At 46.1% G+C, this 12,207-nt stretch overlaps 1 protein-coding gene across 1 annotated transcript in view; it reads left to right on the top strand.

Moving 5' to 3' along the window:
• The window catches only part of LOC138742504 (large ribosomal subunit protein P2-like), a 479,457-nt gene that overhangs the window by 207,735 nt on the left and 259,515 nt on the right, over positions 1 to 12,207 (top strand). The gene's annotated exons all lie outside the window — the stretch shown is intronic.

The following is a 12,207-nucleotide window of genomic DNA, read 5'->3' as shown; positions in this document are numbered from 1 at the left end:
CATTTCTGAGGTGATTGTTGATGCTCTCAGGTGTTTCACCCTTTTGACAAATGGAAATTTAGAGTAGTAACAGGCTACTATTACATACCTCTCTTGATTCTCGGTGAACAAGTCTGCTCCCACTGTGTGCCACGGCCTGCCAGGTATCTCTGTGGAAATCATTTCCTCTTTTTGTTGTGTGTTTCTGTATTTTTGGCATATCTTCTTCGTCTGGATCTCATAAATGACAGAGATCAACTGCAACTCCCAGCAGCTATCCAGACCTAGAATTGTTGTTCTCTCTGCATCTACCACATAGAATGTACAGAAGATGTTCTTTCCCTTATGGCAGCCATTGATCTTAGCTCTCCCAAGCTGCTTGATCATGGGTCCCCCATAGGTTGTTAATGTAACATTTGCTGTTTCCAATGCACTATCTTTTGGATACCCTTTTATTATTGTTGTCTGGGAACATCTGGCAGTAGAGTCTGAGTGAAAGGATGTTGCTTCATGATCCAGTATCCAGCCTCACCTTTAGGTTAAATATTGTAGGCATTTTCTGGATAGTCCTCTGTATTTGGATCCCTGTGTCCAACTCGCTTCCTTCTTTCATCTCACCCAACATCTCGTGAAGGTGTATGGATTCTATGTCCAGTATCTGGGTGTCGGGGTCCTCATTGTTGTTTCCTTTTATGTGGTGGATCTTCTTCTTGTCTTTTCTTCACTGGTATTGCTGTTGTCTTCATCCCAGACTTGCACATCTTGGCCCAGTGGTTTGCTTTACCACAGGCTCTACATTCAGAACTGTATGCGGGGCATTTGTTTCGGTCATCGAAGGGGTGTTGTCTGCCACCCTTTCTGCAGGTTCTGGCAGTGTGCATTTTTCCGATTGTGTTCTTTATAGCATAAACACTTCCCTCTCTTTACTGTGGGTGGGTCTGCATAGATAAGGATTTCATTTGTGTTCTCATGGCTTCGAAGGCTCTGGCTGTGTCTATAGCTTCGGCCAGCTTGAAGCTATCCTTCCCTATAAGAGACTTTTGCACTTCAGGATGGGCACTCCCCTATATTAGTTGATCAACTAGTCTTTCCTCTATAATCCTTATATCTGCATTTTGCTGCAATAATTTTTAGTCTCGTGAGCAAGTTATCAACAGTTTCATCAGCCTCTTGCATTAAGCCTTAAAATTCAAAGCATTTAATTCTATGATTAGACCTGGATTCAAGGTGAGAAGTAAACTTTGCAAATATCTGCTCTGGATCCTTTTTCTCCACCTCTGTAAGCTCCCAGCTATTAAATAAGTCAAGGCCTCGCTCCCCTCTCCAAAAAAGTATACAATTGTCCTCATCTTCTGCTGATGCATTTTTAAAATAGCTTTTGAATACTAAATTGCACTTCTGCTGAACTTAATAAACGATGCAACAATGTCTTCAGCCTCCCAGTCCATCACTGGGTGAACTGCTATTGCTCCAGCCATTTTTTTTTCAGTAATTTTTTTCTCTTCTTCCCCTTCGTATTTTAGTGACTTACAATCAATTCTATGGCTTTATTCCTGTTCTCTTCTACCATGTGATGTCTCTGTGTTTCTTGGGAGGCTTCTTAAATAACTTAGAGATTCAAATAACAGAAGAGACTTTACTTATTGATGTCTTCCAGCATCTCATGAAATTATTCACGCACTCACATATACACATACCCCACAGTGGTGCACTACAGTTACTATAGTGAGAAGGGAATATTCTGACGCGGTTACAAAATAGTTCACATTATCCTGACTATATAACACACACCACCACCAATTTTCATGGCATCTGTAAACTTACTAATCATACAACCTACCTTTGCATCCAAGTTGTTAATATATCACAAATAACGAGGGCCCCAGCACCAATCCCCGCAGTACGCTACTGGTCACGGAATTCCAGTCAGTAAAGCATACTATCCAACTTTGGGTCCAATTAGTCAATTTGGATCCCGTGTCTTAATGTTCTGTGCCAGTCTACAATGCAGGATCTTGTCAAGTGGCTTAATAAGTCTGTATAGACAACCTCCAATATTCCTGCCTTTCTCAATCTTCTTAGTTGCCTCTGAAAAAGCTCAATCAAATTACTGAGGTAGGATTCCCCTGCCTCCCTACAGATTCTTGCCGATGATACCTGATCAGTTCCTGCTTTTCCAAATGTTTATACATCTTCTACCATAGAATTTTCTCCATTAATTTCAATGCAATTGATGCGAGGCTCACTGGGATTCAAGTTATTTTTGTTATTGACTGCAGGTGAATAAAAGCATTTCCTAATACATAGAGAATTTATTCTGGAGAATATAAAGATCTGTAGTGTTACAGATACCAACAGTAGATGGTGCTCTTTCTCTTTGGCTTGGCTTCGCGGACGAAGATTTATGGAGGGGGTAAAAAAGTCCACGTCAGCTGCAGGCTCGTTTGTGGCTGACAAGTCCGATGCGGGACAGGCAGACACGATTGCAGCGGTTGCAGGGGAAAATTGGTTGGTTGGGGTTGGGTGTTGGGTTTTTCCTCCTTTGCCTTTTGTCAGTGAGGTGGGCTCTGCGGTCTTCTTCAAAGGAGGTTGCTGCCCGCCAAACTGTGAGGCGCCAAGATGCACGGTTTGAGGCGTTATCAGCCCACTGGCGGTGGTCAATGTGGCAGGCACCAAAAGATTTCTTTAGGCAGTCCTTGTACCTTTTCTTTGGTGCACCTCTGTCACGGTGGCCAGTGGAGGGCTCGCCATATAACACGATCTTGGGAAGGCGATGGTCCTCCATTCTGGAGACGTGACCCATCCAGCGCAGCTGGATCTTCAGCAGCGTGGACTCGATGCTGTCGACCTCTGCCATCTCGAGTACTTCGACGTTAGGGATGTAAGCGCTCCAATGGATGTTGAGGATGGAGCGGAGACAACGCTGGTGGAAGCGTTCTAGGAGCCGTAGGTGGTGCCGGTAGAGGACCCATGATTCGGAGCCGAACAGGAGTGTGGGTATGACAACGGCTCTGTATACGCTTATCTTTGTGAGGTTTTTCAGTTGGTTGTTTTTCCAGACTCTTTTGTGTAGTCTTCCAAAGGCGCTATTTGCCTTGGCGAGTCTGTTGTCTATCTCATTGTCGATCCTTGCATCTGATGAAATGGTGCAGCCGAGATAGGTAAACTGGTTGACCGTTTTGAGTTTTGTGTGCCCGATGGAGATGTGGGGGGGCTGGTAGTCATGGTGGGGAGCTGGCTGATGGAGGACCTCAGTTTTCTTCAGGCTGACTTCCAGGCCAAACATTTTGGTGCTAAAGTACATTTAAAAGCATGCACCCTCTTTGGGAATGGACGGCAAATTGGACTCAAATCAGAGAGGACTCATTTGTGTTACTGGGCAGCCTGATGGTGCTGTTGACTTAGAGCTCCAGAGACTCAGTTCAATCCTTACCCGGGTTCAGTCTCTATGAAGTTTGCACTGTGTGATTTCCCCTCAGGTTCTCTGGTTTCCTCCCACATTCCAAAAGAAAGCAAATAAGTTAACACAAAAGTGCAGATGCTGGAATCTGTGGACTTCAGGAGGAAGTCAGAGAAACATGACCCAGTCCTCATCGAGGGCTCAGTAGTGGAGAGGGTCAAGAACCTCAAATTCCTGGGTGTCAACATCTCCGAGAATCCGTCCAGGAACTTCCACGTTGATGCAATCACAAAGAAGGCTCACCAATGGCTAGACTTTGTGAGGTGCCTGAGGAGATTCGGTATGTCACCAAAGACTCTTGTGAACTTCTACAGGTGCATCGTGGAGAGCATTCTGGCTGGTGGCATCACTGCCTGATATGGTGGTGCTAAATCTCAGGACAAGAATAAACTTCAGAGGGTTGTTAACTCGGCCTGCGACATCACAGGCACCAGACTTCACTCTATCAAGGATATCTACATGAGGCAGGCTCTATCCTCAAAGACCCCCACCACCCAGGCCATGCCTTCTTCACTCTTCTACCATCAGGGAAAAGGTACAGGAGCCTAAAGATGAGCACTCAGCGGCACAAGGAGAGTTTCTTCCCCACTGCCATCAGATTCCTGAATAATCAATAAACCGTTGCTTTACTATATAAAAAAATAGTGCGCGGACTGTAAATGTTCTTACAAAATTGGTTGGTTGGGGTTGGGTGTTGGGTTTTTCCTCCTTTGCCTTTTGTCAGTGAGGTGGGCTCTGCGGTCTTCTTCAAAGGAGGTTGCTGCCCGCCAAACTGTGAGGCGCCAAGATGCACGGTTTGAGGCGTTATCAGCCCACTGGCGGTGGTCTCATTATGTCTATATTATGAATGTTTGCACTGTGACGCTTCTGCAAAACACTGATTTTCATGACTTGTTCATGACAATAAATCCTGATTCTGATCTTCAGCAAACATTGAGAGGTTGGAGGAACTCAGGAGATCAGGTTGCATCCATGGAGAAATGGTCAATCAAATGCTAATTTCTGCTTAGCGAAGGTACGTATCAAAAAGTGTGGAAAGGTGCTAATAGGACATGTGAGAGAGAATCATCTATGGAGTAAAGACAAATAAAGAGAGAGGGACTGGGACCGTGGAATTCCACTGCTGAGAGTCAGCATGGACTCAGCTAAACCGAGCACATGGCACTTGGATGAAAGAAATATCGAGAGTTATGAGGTAGGGAGGGTTTTGTTTTTTTTTGATAGGTATACGTGGCCAGGATAACATCATGGGCTGAAGATTCTGTACTGTGCTGTAATGTTCTACATTTAAACAGCTTCCTCCATGTCTTAATAAGTTTGTAGCTTTAATAAAGATGAGGCTACCACACTGATTGTATTAGACACAGATCAGGAACTTTGCTAAACTGCAGTAATATTCAAAGTTGCAACATAATGTCACAACTGTTTCATTCTATGCTCTGGCTAGGTTTCAGCAGAAATTTATTATTTTTTTATTGAAAATCCCTGTAGTTAGTTATAACAACAAAAAATGTTGCCCATGAGCAAGACCCGACGGCGCCATCTTTCTGCAGCTGCCCCTCCAGCATGGTGGTACAAGCGGGGCCGTTTCGCTCACGGAGACGTGCGCCACCACAATGAGCCATTTTTCTCCTTGGATGCTGCCTGATCTGCGGAGCACCCCCCCCCCCCCCACCCCCGCCAAGATTCTCATTATTCACATCAAATAAACCTCCCCTCTATTTTCCAGGCTAAATTCTCCACCCACTGATTTGCATAATTTAAATACATATCATAAGGAATAATTGTGGAAACTTGCATCAACAGTTAAACTATTGCACAGATGAATGCAGAAATGGCAGGAGTTGATATGAATGTGTGAAAAATAGAATGGGATGAGTGTAGGATGATGCAAATTAATGCTCGACGGTCGCACGGACTCAGTGGGTGACAGGGCCTGTTTCAGGGATGCCTGCCTCAATGAAGTTTTTTTTTAAATCGCTAAATCTTTTAAAAAGAATGTGATCACCTTGTTTTTTTTCTCCTCCCACTTTAATTCTGAGCCAGGAGGATATTCAGATCAATCCAGTTGTTATTCATTTCATAATTGCATTTCAAGCTATTCACCCTGCACTGAGTGACAGACGTGCTGGAGCTAAAATCACAGCAGTTTCTGCAAACTCTTCTTCCAAGTCTGTCTTCAAACATATGTTCTTTCTTTACTGCTCTCTCCACGATCAAATGATGTCACCGAAACCTAGAAAATTAATGCAGGACTACTCACATTAACATGCGACGAGTCGCAGGTGCAACCTGGTCAGTATTCCGCAGCATTACTCCCTGGAGAGATGGCAGTGACTAAATGCAGCTGTCTAACAGCAAAAAGCATATTTTTAAAACCAAAAATAGACTTTATTCACAATAAATTATTTACAAAGCAGAAAACCATCCACACAGCCTTATTGACATGACAATGCATTCCCATTATGTTACACTTCTACATACACTTGCCACTTACACCACTGGAACCACTGTGACAACTTGTTTTCTCTTAAATGTAGACAAACAGCACAGTAACAGGCGATTTCAGCCCACGAGCCCGTACCACCCAATTAACCTACCCCTCCCCTGTACATTTTGAACAGTGGGTGGAAACCGGGGAAAACCCATGCAGACACAGGGAGAACATACAAGCTTCTTACAGACAGCGCGGGATTCAAACTCCAGTTCTGATTGCTGGCGCTGTAAAGATGAGGCACTAACCGTTATCCAATGGTGTTACTTCCCTCTCTGCTCTTTGAAGGGGTTTGCCCTCAGCCCCTCAATGCGTGGTAACGGAAGGATTCTAAGGCCCATCCCCTCACATTGGCCGCAGCAAGCCTCAGTGTGCACTCCCAATGCCCAGAATGTGCCAGTCGGCAGCATTCCCTCGCTGACATCTCTGTGTGCGATAACCCATGGGACCACTATCACGACCACCTCCAGTAGTTCCTAAGATGCGGCTGCCCACCCTCCTGTATGAAAGTCACATCTACCTTGACAAGGGTTTTACACGTGGCACAATGCGTTTGACACTGCGCACATTGAGGGCTGCTATTTTATTCTCCATTGTTGTTTATTGGAGCTTTCAGTTCACTATCTTTACAGCCCAATATCAATCAGCCTGAGTCCACCGCTTTGGTGAACTGCAGCTCTGATTTCGGGATCAGGAACGGGAGGTGATCTTCCTCTGGGAGTGGGGTCTCCTCAGGGAAAGCTGGTGATATTGCTGGGGGGAAATATCCGCCAATTTTCCTGCTTCTCCATATCCTGGGTAGCTTGTATCCTTCTTCTCGCGGAGTTGGGGGATGACCACCACTGAACTGTTCCAGGTCTCCCAGAGCTGGGAGCAGTGGCCTCTGGACTGCTCCTGGTCTATCAGACCTGGGTTGGGGGGGGCGGGGGGTGGTCACTGGGTGCTGTACATCCTACGATCGGTCTTACTCATAACCCGTTATCCTCCTTTCTTTCTCCTCTGTCTTGGCACCTACTGCCTTCATTGGTCATTTGTGCTGGTTTGATCCTCTGACGATGACAGGTTGCTGTTTGCGTCTTGAACCTTCCCACTGTATACAGTGTCAGTTGCCAGTTTTTTTCCATGCAGATTTTTGGGTTTTCTTTCTTTTCTTGAACATCTGCCACTTTTCCTCTGCAGCTCCCTCCTCCATCAACTCTGCCTCCTCAAGAGGGGCCTCCAGCCTCATGGCTGGCGTTTGAGGGTTGAAGGTGGATGTGCTTGGGGTCTCATCGCTCGCTCCGGTCTCTACCGCAGTCAAGGTTGACGGGTGGTGTTGTTGGCAGTTTCCCCTCTTATAGCCTATGCAAAGATGGCTACCATTTTGGGCAGGATCTGTAAAGGTGGCCTGCTTCACTACACAAGTTACAGCAGTTGCTGTTCTGCACAGCCCTTGGCCTACTGACCTTTCTTCTTCAGAAGACAGTACTGCATTGGGCTACCACTTGCCCAGCTTTGTTGCAGTTCCTGCACTGTTCAGTGAAGACGAAGTACCCATAGCTCCTTCCAGTAGTGAACACCAAGGGAAGGTGGATGACGGTCCTTTTGCTCTCCTCTCTCAGCTTCACCTTGCTGTTTGCTGGTCCAGATTCCAAATGTCCACACAGGTCCATTTTTCCTCGAGATTACGGCCCAGGAAGGTGAGCACGTCCACTAAATGGCACAAGTACCTTGAACCGTTATCAATCGTTCCTTCTGCTTTGAAGGTGAAGAGTAGCTGTGTCTTGAATTGCGAGAATGGAGCCACGTTCTCCTTCTCCTGGAAGTCCCAAAGCATCCTCTGCCATCCCGCCGGGTTCTTGGTCACATCAGTGACTGTTATTCCTGACAACTTGGAGGCAGTTGGTGTTCTTCCCCTCAAATTCACAGCATTCCATTAACACCTTCCTGACAAGGGTCATCGGGAAAATGGGGAACCTTTGTTCATATCCTTCACTGTCTCCCTAACATTGCTCCAGATTCTTCTGAGGAGTTTGCTGCTGTGGCCATCCTCATGAGAATAGAGGAGGTGGGCTTCCTGTTGCAAAGGGCATTAGATTGGTCCCCCAAATTGATATGGATTTTCCGCTGCGCCAGCTCACACCAGGCAGTCTCTTCCACACTAATATTTCAGTGCTGGAGTGGGGTGCAGAATTGAAAGGGTTGGCCTCTGGGAGATCCCTCTCATTGATGTGGACAGAGCGAAGGTGCTCAGCAAAGTGATCTTCCAGTCTGCATCCAGACTCTCCAATGCAGAGATGGCCACAACAGGAGCACCAGATGAAGTGGATTACCCCTGCAGATTCACAAGTGAAGTGTTATTTCACTTGGAAGGAGTGTTTGGGGCTCCGAAGAAGAAGAATACAATCTACCCAGGAGATGGAGAAGCAGGAAAATTGGCGGATATTTCCCCCCAGCAACATCTCCAGCTTTCCCTGAGGAGACCCCCCTCCCAGAGGAAGATCACCTCCCGTTCCTGATCCCGAAATCAGAGCTGCAGTTCACCAAAGCGGTGGACTCAGGCTGATTGATATTGGGTTGTAAAGATAGTGAACTGAAAGCTCCAATAAACAACAATGGAGAATAAAATAGCAGCCCTCAACGTGCGCAGTGTCAAACGCATTGTGCCACGTGTCATGTGCCATAAGGAAAGAAGTGTGGGCACAGGTGCCTGCCCTTTTATCCAGAATTCCGAAAACCGGCAACCTCAAAAAACAGGCACTTTTTTTCTGGTTGATGATGCTAATGAATTATAAATATTTGGGATTTTGGTAAGATTAGTGGGTTACATATATATACTCACATTTTAAAACAGATCTTATTTGAAAGACTGAAGAATTTTCATTCAATAACATTGCAGGATCTCTGGAGAATGTGATGCACATTTCACAAGTAGGTGCTAATTGAACTGATGTCATAAAATGAATGGACTGGAGACACTCTGGCTGTTAGAAGCTCTTTTTAAAGGTTTTGACAGAATGCACACAAAGGTCACTCCTGGGTTTTGTTTATCTAAGATATCATCTTGACCAAGGAGAACTCCTGTTGTTTGCTGAAGAAGGTGGGGGTTTTGCAAGTGAGAGAATCACATAGGCTTTCTGGCAGTTCAGTTGAAAAGAGAGAAAGAGGGAGAGAAAACAAGCTCTCTCAGCTGGTGTGTGTGACACTGAAGAGACTGAACAGTCACGGCTGAACCAAGCCAGGAAGAGCTGGTTGGAAACAGAAAGTTCCAGAGCAGTAGATGGCTGGAAGTGCTATCTGTCTGATGTTTCTCTTGCAATAGCAGAACAGAAAGGAACTCTGTGGTAGCCTGAAGAAGAGGTTACCATCTGGAAAACCCCGATGGGGCAAGTTTAATCAGCGGGACCTTGAAGTGACTAATGGTGATACCTCAGTTGTGGAAATCCTGGAACAACAAATCTCTCTCTGCAAACCCTACAAGAACCTTCCTGAGCGGTAAACATTTACCTTTTGATCATCAAAGCCTGGTGAACTTTATACATCTTAAATTCTGTGGACATATAAGAATTGCCTGCATCCAGAAAACTTGGAAGAAGAAGTGAGATTAAACTGTGAACCCAAGAACTTTTCTTGAATTTACACACACATTACATACATGTGCGCTCAGAATTAGAAGGGGGTTAATTTGGGTGAGTTAAGTATAGACATAAGTTAAAGTTTGATTCTGTTTTCATGTTTAAAGTTGATTAAAAATAACTTTTGTTTTTAAAACCACTTGTCTTGGTGAATGTCTATTGCTGCTGGGTTTTGGGGTCCTTTGGTCTCGTAACAATGACATCTACTCAAAGATGGAGTTTGGTGCAAACTTGACCCGATGCAACTCTCACTCAACTCTCGTGTATCCCGTTGTGTTCCACTACTTTATAAGTGCCTCCAAATCGCCTATACTGACACCTGTGCAGTGTTGTGGTGCTTTCGGTCAGACTGACCGCGGCTCAATGGCTGTTGTCACTACTGATAGTCCCCAACACAGCTGAAAGCACTGTGCCAGCGCAGGGGAACCGAGGGGGGGGGGTGTTCCTCTGGTTCTGGCACAGCAGTGGGATGGGAGAAAGAGAGAGATGGTAGCGTGACTCATACAGGCAAGGGTGGAGAGGGAGAGACGACAGCGCGACTCGGATGGGTGAGGGGGTGGAGAGATGGCAGCGTGACTCACGAGGGGGAGAGACGGCAGCACAACTCAGGTGGCGAGAGGGGGTCGGCAGCTGACTCGGGGGGGGTGGAGAGGGCATCGCAACTTGGGTGGGCAGGCTTAAAGGGACCAAAATCAAAATGATTCTGAAATCTGGAAGATTCCCAACAATGGCAGGTGTCCAGTCCCGGATAAAAGGTTAGGCACCTGCAGATATCACAGGGATGACTGGTGGAAAGGGATGAGTGGTTGAAGGAACCACAGACTGTCTGGTGCTGATATTATGTAGGCGACAGAAATTGCTGAGGATATGTTGGATGCGGAGGCTGGTAGAATGGTAGGTGAGGACAAGGGGATCCTGTTCTTGTTGTGTCTGGGGTAGAGGGCGCCCAGGGCAGATGTGCAGATGAGGATGCAGATAAAGGTTGAGTTGGTGGTGGTAGAGGGGAAGCCACTCTTTTTTTGAAGGAGGAGGACATTTTGGATGGTTTGGAATGGAAGACCACATCTTGGGATCAGATGTGAGGGAGGAATTGGGAGAAAGGAACAGAATCCTTGCAGAGGGGTAGGTGTGAAGAAGTGCAGTTGAGGTAGTTGTGGGAGTTGGTAGGTTTGTAGACAATGTCTGTGGAACGTTTGTTTGCTGATATGGAGCCAGGGAGATCAAGAAAGGGGAAAGTGTTGCTGGAGATAAACCAAGTGAATCTCAGTTGCCTGCCATTTCAACTCTGCACCCCACTCCTGTGCCAACGTGCCTGTCCATGGCCACCCATAAGTAGGAGCAACACAGCTGCATACTCTATAACCAGATAGCATTAACATCCACCTCCAGTTTCAGCGAGACCACTCCCCATTTTTTCCCCCAGTCTCCTTTCCTCCAGCTCTTTGCTCCATGCAGAGCTATCCCCTCCCCATTTTCTCTTCCTCCCTTAACCACCCATTACCTCTTGCCTGTGGGACTGTGCTCCTCCCACTGCCCTCATCATTTTATTCAGACGCCTCGCTATATTTGGCTCATACCTTGATAAAAGGGCTCAAGCCCAAAATGTTGGTCAAGCATCTTTATCTTTGGTATATAAAGTATACTGTTTGACCTGATGAGTTTCTCCATCATTGTGTTTTTACTTCAATCACAGTGTCCGCAGGTTTTCCTGTTTTACTTCTTTCACAGGATCTTTAGTGACTTTTGAATGGTTTCTTCCTGTGGAGTCCATGTTGGATTGAGGTTCGTCCTCATCACATGTGGGCATGCAAACAAGTAGTTTGCTTCTAGTTGCTGAATGTAAGTGTTTTCCCCATGACTGTTAATCTCCTCAGGTGTCCAGTATCATGTTTTCCACACAAAACACGAGCCACAGGAAAATCCCTATTCAGGCAACTGCTGCACCTCAGGCAATGGAAGGCATCATCTCCCCTCTTGATTATACAACTGTCTGTGCTTATGCTCGGGCAGCTACTTCGCTGCGAGCGCAGCATCACGTTGGCTTCGGAGAATAGCAGGCCTGCTGCACTCAGTGAGGAGAGAGTCATACTTATTTGTGGGCATGTGTTTAGTGCCAGCACAGGCTCTATGCTGCCTCCGAAGAGGATTGAGCATCATCGTTGGTGATGCCCACATGCAACACCTTGTGCCTCTGCGGCAGTGGCTCATGCCTATTGCACTACGGTATTGGCCAAGCTTGGAGACACCATAGACCTGAGGAATTATATCAAAAGGGCAACATGGCAGGGATCTTCAGAGAAATGTGCAATGCCTGCCTCCTGTTGGAAGGCATTCTCCTCTAATCGCTCTTCCACTTTCTAAAGCTGCTCTTTGGTCCTTCTTGTTCACTCCAACTCTAACTTGTACTCTTCATTTATGCCTTTACTCCACCACCTTTGGCCAGGAGAGTTTGAGCAAAGGAATAACATCAGAATATCCAGGTGGTTACAAGAGAGGGGAAAGAAGGAAATCTCCAGCAAGGCAATGATGGGCAAGTCTGGAGTGGGTATAAACAAATTCAACGGGGACTTTTCTTAATATTCCCGGAGCCTCTGCTCCATTTCAACACATTCCCTGCAGCCCTGTAACATTCTTATGAATTCCCTCCATAATCCTCATTT

This window comes from Narcine bancroftii, chromosome 1 (genome assembly GCF_036971445.1).
Source record: "Narcine bancroftii isolate sNarBan1 chromosome 1, sNarBan1.hap1, whole genome shotgun sequence".
NCBI classification, from domain to species: Eukaryota; Metazoa; Chordata; class Chondrichthyes; order Torpediniformes; family Narcinidae; genus Narcine; species Narcine bancroftii.
Note: the sequence above shows the minus strand (reverse complement) of the source record. Positions and strands in the feature narration are given on the sequence as shown.